This window comes from Triticum aestivum, chromosome 4B (genome assembly GCF_018294505.1).
Source record: "Triticum aestivum cultivar Chinese Spring chromosome 4B, IWGSC CS RefSeq v2.1, whole genome shotgun sequence".
Taxonomy (NCBI): Eukaryota; Viridiplantae; Streptophyta; class Magnoliopsida; order Poales; family Poaceae; genus Triticum; species Triticum aestivum.
This window is the reverse complement of record NC_057804.1, coordinates 109,529,498-109,544,158: the sequence shown is the minus strand read 5'-3', so window position 1 is coordinate 109,544,158 and position 14,661 is coordinate 109,529,498.

The following is a 14,661-nucleotide window of genomic DNA, read 5'->3' as shown; positions in this document are numbered from 1 at the left end:
CATGAATGCGGTACCGATTCTTTGGAGCGGCGCTGACCGTTTTGGGCGGGAAGCGCGCGCGGGCGATGGAGGGGCTTTGGGTGGGCTAGGTTGGTCAGGAGCAGGCGTGGCAGCTGTCCGCATGTCTCTACCGGACACGCCCAGAAACGAGAGGATGCACCGACTCTCGCGGCTAAAATCGTACACTACACACCATCTCTCTGTAGGAGTAGGTCGATCTGTCGCTCTCTCTAACACACACATGCTGTTAAACACACACACACGCACGCACACACCTTGGTCCCGTTGCACCTTCTAACGTGACTTATTACACCTAAACGGAGGGAGTAGTAAGTATACGAGATACGGTGGCACACTGACTTAAGTCGAATACAAGCGCTCGAAATTTGTGTGCATGTTATAACAAGGATTCACTTAAAATAGTACGTGAGCGAACAGAGGGATCAATTGGACAGTGTTCCCGAGCAGTCGCGAGATGTGTGAGGTAAGATACACCACTGGCGCTTTTAATTTTTCTTATTAATTTGTTTGTTTCACTCTCTGACTGGTGGGACCCAACGTACTACGTGGAGAGAGGTAAGGTGACTAAGGCTGCATTATTTCTGCACCACTGTGGATAGTCTTACCACCAAAGCCACATGACACGATTATGATTGAAATCACAATGACTCCCACACACACACACAAAAAATACGGCATGCTTGTCACATGAATGCAGAAATGTATAAAAGGTTATTTTCCTCTTGTTGAACATAATGGGAGGGTTGTGTAGCTGGTTTGCCTGTTCGCTCATCAAACTTGAGGTCTCGGGTTCGATAACTACACTTGAGCACAATTTGTGCCAGGAGGATTCTTTGACTGGTCAAAATGGATGGATACGGAGCTATACGATCTCGTAGTGACTGTATAATCACCTCATCACGTATAAGCTGCAGCCTCGGCACTTGTTTTCTAGGGTTTGCACGCTTCACACTCTCTCTCTAGTATATATATACATGCTGGAGCCTCAGCACTTGTAGTTTCTCTCTTCACACTCTCTCGCCCTCTCCAGATCTAAACAAGACTTCGTTGGCCTCTCTCTCCCCTCACTGCTGCTCAAAGAGCCGGCAGGATCCGTCCGCCGGGAAGGGAAGGAGGCTTAACGCTATCGCTGTCGGCGAGGGAGGGAATCCACTACCAGCGCAGCTGCTCACTTTCACCCAGCAGCGGAACGGGAGGGCCTTCGACCCCTTCTTCTTCGCCGCCGTCCCGTCGCCCACCAAACCACGCCCCAAGAACCTTAAGGTATAATTTACTTACTCCCCATGCATTGCTCTAGCTGCATGTATACCATGAATCTAGGACGTGGTTCAAAGAGGAAAGGAGTCAGGGAAAGTAGTGGGAAAAGTTGTATATAGCATGAATCTAGGACGTGCTTCAAAGAGGAATGAAGGCGGAAAGTTGTATAGCATGAATCTAGGACGTGGTTCAAAGAGGAAAGGAATGGGGGAAAGTAGTGGGGAAAGTTGTATCACATAAATCTAGGACGTGGTTCAAATAGGAAAGGAAGGGGCGAAAGTACTAGTTCAAAAAGGAAAGGAAGGGACAAGGCTGTAGAGTTTGAGCAGGACTAGATTTGCTGTGCTCACATAGGGAAAGGTGTCTAAAGATAACAAAACTGGGACCAACACAAATATGCTCCTTGGCTGTTTGTTCTTTGTTGCAACAGGCTGTGCATGACCACAATACATCAGTAGATGCACATGGTCCTGGTGCGTCCACTGTCCCGTGCAACTCATTAGCTGTTGTTAATCTAAGGCCCTGTTTGGTTAAAAACTCCCTAGTCCCTACCTGCTTGGTTCCAGGGACTAAACATGGACTAGAGGTTATTAAATGGCATGCTAAAAGACCATGTTACCCCTAGTAATGAACTAATAGAGACAAGGTGCGATGCGTGGCAGGGGCAACTGTTGGAAAAAGTCCCCAAAAGACTCCCTCGGGGTCTTCTTTCTTTAGTCCCAAATGCCCATGTTTAGTCCCTAAAAGTCCCTCCTGTTTGGTTTAAATGGGACTGACACGGAGTTTTTTTAGTCATTACACCAAAATGTCCCTGTAAACAAACACCCTCTAATAATGCCGCTGGAAAATTGATGCAATGCCACAGTTAAAAGCAAATTACATGTTTAACAAATTTTATTGTTAATATAATCTCTATGTTAATATTAATCAATGCCACCGTTTGAGAAATGCTACTGTCTTGCTTTCTTTCCCATTTAGATAAGTTGGATGCTTCTTTTTGTTGGCTTCTGTGTCATCCGCCGTTATTGACCACTAATTGTTTCCTTTGCACCTCTGTGTAAACAGGGTTATCTACTTCACCTCGTTGCCATTGTGACCTTTTGTTGCACTGCACAAAACACTTTTGTTTTAAGAGTGTTTTGTGCAGTTCAACCAAAATGTCACACCGACAATGTTGCTTGATTGCTTGATCTTAGTGGAACTGCACAGGAGGAGATCTTACTTCCTATCCATGTTGGCAAATTTGGTTCAGATCTTCTTCTTGTGAGTTGTTTGAATTCTGCATCATGAGAGGTTAGTACTAGCCTTCTTTCACATGATTCTGCAGTGTGCTTTCATATGTTGTGCTACTTGTACGATAATGTTGCTTGATTTTAGTGAACTGCACAAATGGAGACAAGACTTCCAATCTGTATGTGCACCTTAATATCCCATTGAGGTAAGATACGGATATTTCACAACTGTTGGCCTGTATTTTGCCACTTTCATCAGAAAATTAAGTTTAGTACTATACTTGTGCTCCCTAATTGACATGCCAAATCTTACATTGAAGGTGAAGCTTGTCTGTTATTGAACCAAGTGATGAAGGGGAAGAACAAGCGGAAGAAAAACAAAAATCAACTCCCAGTGCTATAATGAAGCACTGGAACTGTGATGACACAAGTAATGATATAGTTTTGCATCTTAATTTATTGCTATGGCTGGAACGAGCAATTGTTTTGCCACTGATTTGATGCCACTCTTAATGTAATACGTAATTATCTCTACTTGTGCAAACAGGGATCTTCTTTGAAGATACCATATATTTTAGTGGAACTGCACAAGAAGATGTTGGAAACATTAAACTAATCGAGGAGTATATAGTAAGCATGGCCACCACCATAGATAGCAACAGATGGTTCCGGAGAAGTGCTTCATCTGTATGCTCTACACAATAAGCCTCCTGACAAAGGTTGGTACTCGCCCACTGATTTCATCCATATGATTGAGCTTTGTCATATCTATTGGTGTTGTGTTACTGTTTAGATACTGTCATGAAAAAGTGGTATTGTCCTTGAGAAGTGCTTCATCTGTGCTATTTTAAATATTTCCTTTCCTTTTTTTCGAGCAAACAGGGATGCTAGCATTTAGTAGTCCTCTTGTATTTGCACAACAGGATCATCTTCCTCTGAAGAAGAATATGGAGTACGTGAAGTGACTAGTTTCGATTATGCCAGGATGAAGAAGCCCTGTCTATCTTCTCATCAGAAGGAGCAGTTGAAGGATGGTTACATTACTCCCCACAAGACCAAACTAATTTCAGCTCAGAAGGACTCACAAATCTCCATTTTTTTGTTGTGATGCGCGAGTACAATGTTGTTCTAGGATTATTTCTGGTGAGAATCATTTTTTAAAAGTGTGATCTACATGGACCATGTAGGTGCCTGTTGAAACTGTCAATTCATAGTATAGTTTGCTTTATACTAATCACTTTTTTGTACTTGTGCAAACAGGGGTGCTCAGCTTGATTTCAATGGGAACTGCACAAAATGTTCATGAATACATCGAATCATTCATTTCCACCACAAGAAAGGAGGTGCCGATAATTTCAAGGCATTGCAACATATAAGGGCGAAATCATACAAGCTACGCGCGAATTTGGTTGATTTTGGTGGAACTGCACAAAAAGAACAGCTGGTTTATTTAGCACGAGGTGCCATGTCAATGTCCGAACTGATGGCAAACCCTGCCCATTCTAGAATCGTAGGTATTTGATATTTTGGAATGGGACAGCCTTGTCAAATTTTGCTCATTGATTTTAGCAAGACATGCGTTTGATATTTTCGAATGGGACGCCCTTTGCTGTCAGCAGCATTGATCAATTTTTTCTTTATTCTTTAGTTGTGAAGTAAATATTGCCTCTGACATGTGAGTCGCTGAGATGCATAGTCATCTATTGTTTTGAATGTTCTCTATGAATTGCCAGTCCTGTGTGTTTGATTGCAATGTACAGAAACGCTAAAAGGCTGCTCAAACTCTTTGTGCTACTAAGTTGACGTATCAAGGGCTTTGTCAACTTAGCCAATATAAACAATTCTAGCTGCAGTGACCGTACGATGTCCATCCAACGGCCATTGTGCTTCTTCAACCTCTGGTCTTCTTGCTCCAGCCGCCCAACGCAGCGCCGGTCGTGCCACCTGCTCCTGCCTCCCGTGGCCGGTTGTGCTGCCACGGAGGCCTCACCGCCCCCTACTACTCCCACCGCTGGCTAGGCCATCCCTCCACTCATTCACACCCCCTGTTATTCTGCAGCGACGGCAGTGCAGCCGAACCAGTGAACCCTCGCACTCCTCTTCATGTGTGCATCCACTGCCGCGTATTCCCCGGCTCCGTGTCGTCCCCTTCCTAGGCCTCGCCGTCGTCCACCGCCGTGGTGCTCTCGACGCGGTGTGGTCAACGTGGTCAAGGAACAACTTCCATCAGACGTGGACTGTATGTGGAGAGGCTGACAGCTGGGTCCAGGGCAGCCGCAAGGAAGTGCCTCCTTATTACGCCCAAAATAATTATTCCTCCACCTGACAGCGGGGACTCACCGGACGGGCCACCGTATTTCGTGAAAAAAATGATTCGCCCCCTGACTGCTGGGACCCACCAGCTACATCTTCGCATGCAAGGATGTGCGTCCGAAAAAAACGATTTGCCCCCCTGACTGCCGGGACCCACCAGCTACATCTTCGCACACAAGGAAGTCCGTTCGAAAAAAAACGATTCGCCCCCCTGACTGCTGGGACCCACCAGCTACACCTTCGCACGCAAGGAAGTGCGTCTGGGCAAAAAAACGATTTGCCCCCCTAACTGCTGGGACCCAGCAGCTACACCTTTGCACGCAAGGAAGTGCATCCGGGCAAAAAAAACACACAAAACGATTTGCCCCCCTGACTGCTGGGACCCACCAGCTACATCTTCGCACGCAAGGAATTGCCTGACAGTCGGGACCCACCTGGTCGAAGCGTACGTAGCATTGTCATTCTGGTCGCGAATGTGTACGTACATATATACTGGTCGATGTAGAGGCGCGCACGTGTCATAGTAGAGGCGCGCATGTAGCATGTACACGTATGTACAACGGCCAGGGTGCAAGAAAGAAAATACGGCCACGTACGTACATACGGGCGGGGTCTCGAACGCCTACTGACGCATACGTACGACCAGGGCTCATGTACATGGCTGGGTGGAACGGAGAAACATAGTCGTCGTCGTGTTCATGGGGTGGAAACGGAATGCGTAACTTTCATGGGGAGGCAACGTAATGCGTCGTGTTCATGGGGAGGCAAAGGAATGCGTCATGTTCATCAGGAGGCAAGGAAACGCATGGGAGCCTACCGGCTGGGTCGGAACGGAATGCGTGGTCCTGTTCATCGGGAGGGCTTGGACGGAACATGCAATGGAAACGAGGCTTGGCGTACCGCAGAACGGAGGAAACGGCCTTGTGTTCGACCGGCCACGTTCGAAACGGGATCCTGTTCATCGGGAGGGGTCTGGCATACCGCAAAACGGAGGAAATGGACCTCCTACGGTCAAAACGGGGGTCCTGTTGATCGGGAGGGGTGTGCCGTACCACAAAACGGAGGAAACGGACCTCCTACGGTCGAAATGGGGGTCCTGCTGATCAGGAGGGGTGTGGCGTACCGCAAAACGGAGGAAACAGACCTCCTACGGTCGAAATAGGGGTCCTGTTGATCGGGAGGGGTGTGGCGTACCGCAATACGGACGAAACGGACTTGTGTTGGAGCGCTACGGTCGAAACGGGGGTCCTGTGCATCGGGAGGGGTGTGGCGTACCGCAAAACGGGACTCCAAGAGATACTGTTCATCTCCACCATCGACCTCCTCCAGCCTCCACGGGCTCCTGTTCATCCAGCTCCACCACGCGCTACTCCACCGGCTACTGTTCAATCACCCCTCCACGGGCACCCCTCCACCGTCTACTGTTCATCCAGCCCTCCACGGGGTCGTCCTGTTCATCCAGAGGCAACGCCACGGGGTCCTGCATCCACCCCCACCGCTCACTGAGCATCCACCCCCCCGCAACGCTCACTATTCATCTAATCGACCGGCTTTAGTTAGCAGAAGTAGCAAAGGAATCGCTCGATCAGGTTCAGTTAACAGCCATCGATCGATCTCTCGGGTTCAGTAATGCATAGCATGCAGTGCAATCGCTCGGGTTCAGTAAGAGCCCAACGCCTCGCTCGGGTTCAGTTAGAGCCAACGCCTCGCACACACGCGCGTACGTGTATGAGAGAAACGCGCATCGCTCGGCCCCCGACCTCCCACCGTAACCGGGAACTCCCTGAAATTTTCCTCGCCCTCGCTTCTACCATGGTTTTTTCCATCATGGACAGCCCAAAGAATGTCATGCAGCTGTGTCTCCAGCCCGCCCAGGACGAAAAGCCCATTTTCTGTCATGATTTTTTGTCATAGAAGTAGGAGCCCACCACATCTATGATGATACCGGGTTTTGTCACAATTATCATCATATAAGTGTCATATGTATGACAGAATAAAAATTCGTTCGGCCCAAAATGTCACGGATGTGTCTTTTTTTGTAGTGCTAATAACAGAAGGAGAATCTAGTGCAGAGCTAGATGGCAGTTCCTTACCTCCCCTCATAGTTGAGGGCAAAATCTTAGTTCTTTCATCTTCCAAGTTCCTCATAGTGATCAACAGATATAAATCCCAAGTGACTCAAAGAATAGAGCTAAGCTCCCCGGCAACAGCGCCAGAAATTAGTCTTGATAACCCACATGTGTAGGGGATGGCAACAGCTTTCGAGGGTAGAGTATTCAGCCCAAATTTATTGATTCGACACAAGGGGAGCCAAAGAATATTCTTAAGTATTAGCAGTTGAGTTGTCAATTCAACCACACTAGGATAACTTAGTATCTGCAACAAAGTGTTTAGTAGCAAAGTAGTATGATAGTAATGGTAACAGTGGCAAAAGTAAAGATAGCAGTTTTGTAGTACTTGTAACAGTAGCAATGGAAAAGTAAATAAGAGAAGCACAACATGTGAAAAGCTCGTAGGCATCGGATCAGTGATGGATGATTATGTCGGATGCGATTCCTCATGTAATAGCTATAACATAGGGTGACACAGAACTAGCTCCGGTTCATCAATGTAATGTAGGCATGTATTCCGAATATAGTCATACGTGCTTATGGAAAAGAACTTGCACGACATCTTTTGTCCTACCCTCCCGTGGCAGCGGGGTCCTAGTGGAAACTAAGGGATATTAAGGCCTCCTTTTAATAGAGAACTAGAACAAAGCATTAGCACATAGTGAATACATGAACTCCTCAAACTATGGTCATCACCGAGAAGTATCCCGCTTATTATCACTTCGGGGTTCTCGGATCATAACACATAATAGGTGACTATAGACTTGCAAGATAGGATCAAGAACTCACATATATTCATGAAAACATAATAGGTTCAGATCTGAAATCATGGCACTCGGGCCCTAGTGACAAGCATTAAGCATAGCAAAGTCATAGCAACATCAATCTCAGAACATAGTGGATACTAGGGATCGAACCCTAACAAAACTAACTTGATTACATGGTAAATCTCATCCAACCCATCACCGTCCAGCAAGCCCACGATGGAATTACTCACACATGGCGGTGAGCATCATGAAATTGGTAATGGAGGATGGTTGATGATGACAACGACGAACCCCCCTCTCCGGAGCCCCGAACGGACTCCAGATCAGCCCTCCCGAGAGAGATTAGGGCTTGGCAGCGGATTCGTACAATAAAACGTGATGAAACTTTCTCTCTGATTTTTTTCTCCGTGAAACGGAATATATGGAGTTGGAGTTGAGGTCGGTGGAGCATCAGGGGGCCCACGAGATAGGGGGGCACGCCCAGCGGGGAGGGCGCGCCCCCACCCTCGTGGACAGGGTGTTTGCCCCCTGGCCTTGATTCTTTCGCCAGTATTTTTTATATTTTCCAAAACTTATCTCCATGGATTTTCAGGTCATTCTGAGAACTTTTGTTTTCTGCACAATGAACAACATCATGGCAGTTCTACTGAAAACAGCGTCAGTCCAGGTTAGTTTCATTCAAATCATGCAAGTTAGAGTCCAAAACAAGGGAAAATTGTTTGGAAAAGTAGATACGTTGGAGACGTATCAATAGACAAGGCCGAGCAGCATGAAGGATGGTCGCCAGCGAGGGGGGCAGAGCCGCAAGCAAGGAGTGAAGGTTTCAACTTGGAAAGGAAGGTGGAAACATGGGAAATGTGGCTTTTGGTAAGGGGTAGGGGCGGGGAGGTAGATATTTCCGCGGAAGCCAAAATTTTTGAATCAGTTCAACGAAAAACAGGCGTGCAAAGTGTCATCCAACACGATCCCTTATTTAGAACTGTGTATGATATGTGAACATCACAAACGATTCAGATAGCTTAACCCATGTGTGATGAGTTTGAAAGTCAAATTTTGTGGTTCCAATTTCCTTGGTTACAGTGGTCATCCACGTCATTGCATAATTTGGGTACACAAAGGAGACTAGAACACACCCACACTTCTTGATCAATGCATTTATGTGCATAATTCAAATTTGAACTACATGCACATGCTCTAATGCATATAAATTAGTTGAAAATTCAAATCTGTGTCCTTGGTTGCATGCTTAGGTCACATGTAAGAAATGGGAATGCATGTCAAACACCCTGCCACCATCACTCGGCCTCAAACATTGAGATTCCTGGTTTTTAAATTCTAGTGAATCCAAAACTTGTCTGAAATTCATGAAACCTAGCATGCTATCATGGAGCGGCAGCAACATACCGTGGTAAATTTTTTGTACCATTTCGGGCAGGTTTGGGGATATGCCTAGCTAGGGGCGTTAAACGATAGCGCTTGTTGGGAGACAACCCAATTTTATTTTTTCTTAGCTTTTTGTTCCTGTTTAGTATTAAATAATTCATCTAGCCTCTGGTTAGATGTGGTTTTATGTTTTAATTAGTGTTTTTGCCAAGTAGAACCTTTGGGAAGACTTGGTGAAATCTTTATGATCTTGCTGTAAAAACCAGAAACTTTAGCGCTCACGAGATTAGCTGCCATTTTTTACTGGAGAGTGCTTTTAGGTTGATTATTTTTGCAGATGATTAATAGACAAATTCCTCATGTCCACCAATTTATTTAAGAATTTTAGGAGTTCCATAAGTATTCTGAAGTTGCAGATTGCTACAGACTGTTCTGTTTTTGACAGATTCTATTTTTCGTGTGTTGTTTGCTTATTTTGATGAATCTATGGCTGGTATCGGGGGTATGAACCATAGAGTGAATACAGTAGATTTAACACCAATATAAATAAAAAATGAGTTCATTACAGTACCTTAAAGTGGTGGTTTGTTTTCTTGGGCTAACGGAGCTCATGAGATTTTCTATTGAGTTTTGTGTTGTGAAGTTTTCAAGCTTTGGGTAAAGATTTGATGGATTATGAAATAAGGAGTGGCAAGAGCCTAAGCTTAGGGTTGCCCAAGGCACCCCAAGGTAAAATTGAAGGACAACCAGAAGCCTAAGCTTGGGGATGCCCCGGAAGGCATCCCCTCTTTCGTCTTCGTCCATCGGTAACTTTACTTGATGCTATATTTTTATTCACCACATGATATGTGTTTTGCTTGGAGCGTCTTGTATGATTTGAGTCTTTTCTATTTATTTTACCACAATCATCCTTGCTGTACACACCTTTTGGGAGAGACACACATGAATCGGAATTTATTAAAATACTCTATGTGCTTCACTTATATCTTTTGAGCTAGATAATTTTGCTCTAGTGCTTCACTTATATCTTTTTAGAGCACGGCTGTGGTTTTATTTTTGTATAAATTATTGATCTCTCATTCTTCACTTATATTATTTTGAAAGTCTTTTATAACAGCATGGTATTTGCTTTGGTTATAAAATTAGTCCTAATATGATGGGCATCCAAGATAGGTATAATAAAACTTTCATAAAGAGTTCATTAAACACTATGATAAATTTGATACTTGATAATTGTTTTAAGAAATAAAGGTGGTAATGTTAGAGTCATGCTAGTCGGGTAATTATGAAATTAAGAAATACTTGTGTTAAAGTTGGCAAGTCCCGTAGCATGCACGTATGGTGAACGTTGTATGACAAATTTGAAGCATGGGGTGTTCTTTGATTGCCTTCCTTATGAGTGGAGGTCGGGATCGCGCGATGGTTAACTCCTACCAAACCTTCCCCTAGGAGCATGTGTAGTAGTACTTTGCTTCGAGGGCTAATAAACTTTTGTAATAAGTATATGAGTTCTTTATGACTAATGTGAGTCCATGGATTATACGCACCCTTCCGCAATTTGCTAGCCTCTACGGTACCGTGCATTGCCCTTTCTCACCTTGAGAGTTGGTGCAAACTTCACCGGTGCATCCAAACCCCGTGATATGATATGCTCTATCACACATAAACCTCCTTATATCTTCCTCAAAACAGCCACCATACCTACCTATTATGGCATTTCCATAGCCATTCCGAGATATATTGCCTTGCAACTTTCCACCGTTCCGTTTATTATGACACACTCCATTATTGTCATATTGCTTTTGCATGATCATGTAGTTGACATCGTATTTGTGGAAAAGCCACCTTTATAATTCTTTCATACATGTCGCTCTTGATTCATTGCATATCCCGGTACACCGCCGGAGGCATTCACATAGAGTCATATTTTGTCCTAAGTATTGAGTTATAATTCTTGAGTTGTAAAAAAATAGAAGTGTGATGATTTCCATTATTAGAGCATTGTCCCATGTGAGGAAAGGATGATGGAGACTATGATTCCCCCACAAGTCGGGATGAGACTCCGGACTTTATGAAAAAAAGAGAGGCCAAAGATGCCCAAATAAAAAAAGAGAGGCCAAAGAAGCCCAAATAAAAAAATGAGAGAAAAAGAGAGAAGGGACAGTGTTACTATCCTTTTTCCACACTTGTGCTTCAAAGTAGCACCATGATCTTCATGATAGAGAGTCTCCTATGTTGTCACTTTCATATACTGGTGGGAATTTTTCATTATAGAACTTGGCTTGTATATTGCAATGATGGGCTTCCTCAAAATGCCCTAGGTCTTCGTGAGCAAGCAAGTTGGATGCACACCCACATACTTTCTTTTTGGTTCGCTTTCATACATTTATAGCTCTAGTGCATCCGTTGCATGGCAATCCCTACTCCTCGCATTGAGATCAATTGATGGGCATCTCCATAGCCTGTTGATTAGCCGCGTCAATGTGAGACTTTCTCCTTTTTTGTTCTCTCACATAATCCCTATCATCATACTCTACTCCACCCATAGTGCTACGTCCATGGCTTACGCTCATGTATTGCGTGAGGGTTGAAAAGGCTAAAGCGCGTTAAATAGTATGAACCAATTGCTTGGCTGAAACCGGGGTTGTGAATGATGGGAGCATTTTGTGTGACGAAAATGAAGCATGGCCAAACTATATGATTTTGTAGGGATAAGCTTTCTTTGGCTATGTTATTTTGATAAGATATGATTACTTTGTTAGCATTCTTGAAGTATTACTATTTTTACATCAATATTAAACTTTTATCTTGAATCTTTTGGATCTGAACATTCATGCCACAATAAAGAAAACTACATTGAGAAATATGTTAGGTAGCATTCCACATCAAAAATTCTGTTTTTATCATTTACCTACTCGAGGACGAGCAGGAAATAAACTTGGGGATGCTTGATACGTCTCCAACGTATCTAGAATTTTTGATTGTTCCATGCTATTATATTATCCGTTTCGGATGTTTAATGGGCTTTACTATGTACTTTTATATTATTTTTGGGACTAACCTATTAACCGGAGGCCCAGTCCAAATTGTTGTTTTTTTGCCTATTTCAGTGTTTCACAGAAAAGGAATATCAAACGGAGTCCAAACGGAATGAAACCTTCGAGAGAGTTATTTTTGGAACAAACGCAATCCAGGAGACTTGGAGTGGACATCAAGAAAGAAACGAGGCGGCCACGAGGTAGGAAGGTGCGCCCAGGGGGGTAAGCACGCCCCCACCCTCGTGGGCCCCTCATGGCTCCCCTGACCGACTTCCTTCGCCTATATATCTTGGAAATATGCCCTAGAGGTAATAATAAAACGATTATTGTTATATTTCCTTGTTCATGATAATTGTCTATTGTTCATGCTATAATATTATTGACTGGAAACCGTAATACATGTGTGAATACATAGACCAGAACAAGTCCCTTGTGAGCCTCTAGTTGGCTAGCTCGTTGATCAACAGATGGTCATGGTTTCCTGACTATGGACATTGGATGTCATTGATAATGGGATCACATCATTAGGAGAATGATGTGATGGACAAGACCCAATCCTAAGCATAGCACAAGATCGTGTAGTTCGTTTGCTAAAGCTTTTCTAATGTCAAGTATCATTATCTTATACCATGAGATCATGCAACTCCCAGATACCATCGGAATGCTTTGGGTGTACCAAACGTCACAACAGAACTGGGTGGCAATAAAGGTGCACTACAGGTATCTCCGAAAGTGTCTGTTGGGTTGGCATGAATCGAGACTGGGATTTGTCACTCCGTATGACGGAGAGGTATCTCTGGGCCCACTCGACAATGCATCATCATAATGAGCTCAATGTGACTAAGTAGTTGGTCACGGGATCATGCATTACGGCACGAGTAAAGTGACTTGCCGGTAACGAGATTGAACGAGGTATTGGGATACCGACGATCGAATCTCGGGCAAGTAACGTACCGATTGACAAAGGGAACTGTATACGGGATTACTTGAATCCTCGACATCGTGGTTCATCCGATGAGATCATCGTGGAACATGTGGGAGCCAACATGGGTATCCAGATCCCGCTGTTGGTTATTGGCCAGAGAGCTGCCTCGGTCATGTCTGCATGATTCCCGAACCCGTAGGGTCTACACACTTAAGGTTCGATAACGCTAGGGTTATAAGAAAGATTTGTATGTGATTACTGAATGTTGTTCGGAGTCCCGGATGATATCCCGGACGTCACGAGGAGTTCCGGAATGGTCCAGAGGTGAAGATTTATATATGGGAAGTCATCATACGATCAGCGGAAATATTCGGGTGTATACCGGTATTGTACCGGGGCTACCGGAGGGGTTCTGGGGGTCCACCGGGAGGGTCCACCTGCCCCGGAGGGCCTTATGGGCTGTAGGTGGAAGGGAACCAGCCCCAAGTGGGCCGGGCGCCACCCCCCTAGGGCCCATGCACCTAGGGTTTGGGGGGAACCCTAAAGGGGGCGCCCCCCTTGGCTTGGGGAGCAAGCCCCCTCCCCCTTGGTCGCCGCCCCCCCTCTAGATCCCATCTAGAGGGGCTGGCCCCCTTTCCCCTTCTCCCTATAGATAGAGGGGTTGAGGGAGGGGTGCAGAACCACATCCAAGGTGCAGCCCCTCCCCTCCCAAACACCTCTCCTCCTCCGCGTGAGCTTGGCGAAGCCTGCCGGAGAACTGCCACTCCATCAGCACCACGCCGTCGTGCTGCTGCTGGAGCCATCTTCCTCAACCTCTCTCTCTCCTTGCTAGATCAAGGTGCGGGAGATGTCACCGGGCTGCACGTGTGTTGAACGCGGAGGTGCCATCGTTCGGCGCTTAGATCGGAATCCACCACGATCTGAATCGCTTCGAGTACAACTCCTTCATCCGCGTTCTTGCAACGCTTCCGTCTCGCGATCTTCAAGGGTATGAATATGCACTCCCCTCTCTCTCATTGCTAGTTACTCCATAGATTGATCTTGGTGATGCATCAATTTTTTTTAATTTCTGCAACGATCCCCAACAGTGGCATCATGAGCTAGGTCTATGCGTAGTTTCTATGCACGAGTAGAATATAAGTTTGTTGTGGGCGTCGATTTTGTCAATTTACTTGCCACTACTAGTCTTATCTTGATTCAGTGGCATCGTGGGATGAAGCGGCCCGGACCGACCTTACACGTACGCTTACGTGAGACAGGTTCCACCGACTGACATGCACTAGTTGCATAAGGTGGCTAGCGGGCGTCTGTCTCTCCCACTTTAGTCGGATCGGATTCGATGAAAAGGGTCCTTATGAAGGGTAAATAGAAATTGGCATATCACGTTATGGTTTTGGTGTAGGTAAGAAATGTTCTTGCTAGAAACCTATAGCAGCCACGTAAAAAATTTGCAAAAACAATTAGAGGACGTCTAACTTGTTTTTGCAGCATATGTCGTGTGATGTGATATGGCCAAAAAGGATGTGATGAATGATATATGTGTGATGTATGAGATTGATCATGTTCTTGTAATAGGAATCATGACTTGCATGTTGATGAGTATGACAACCGGTA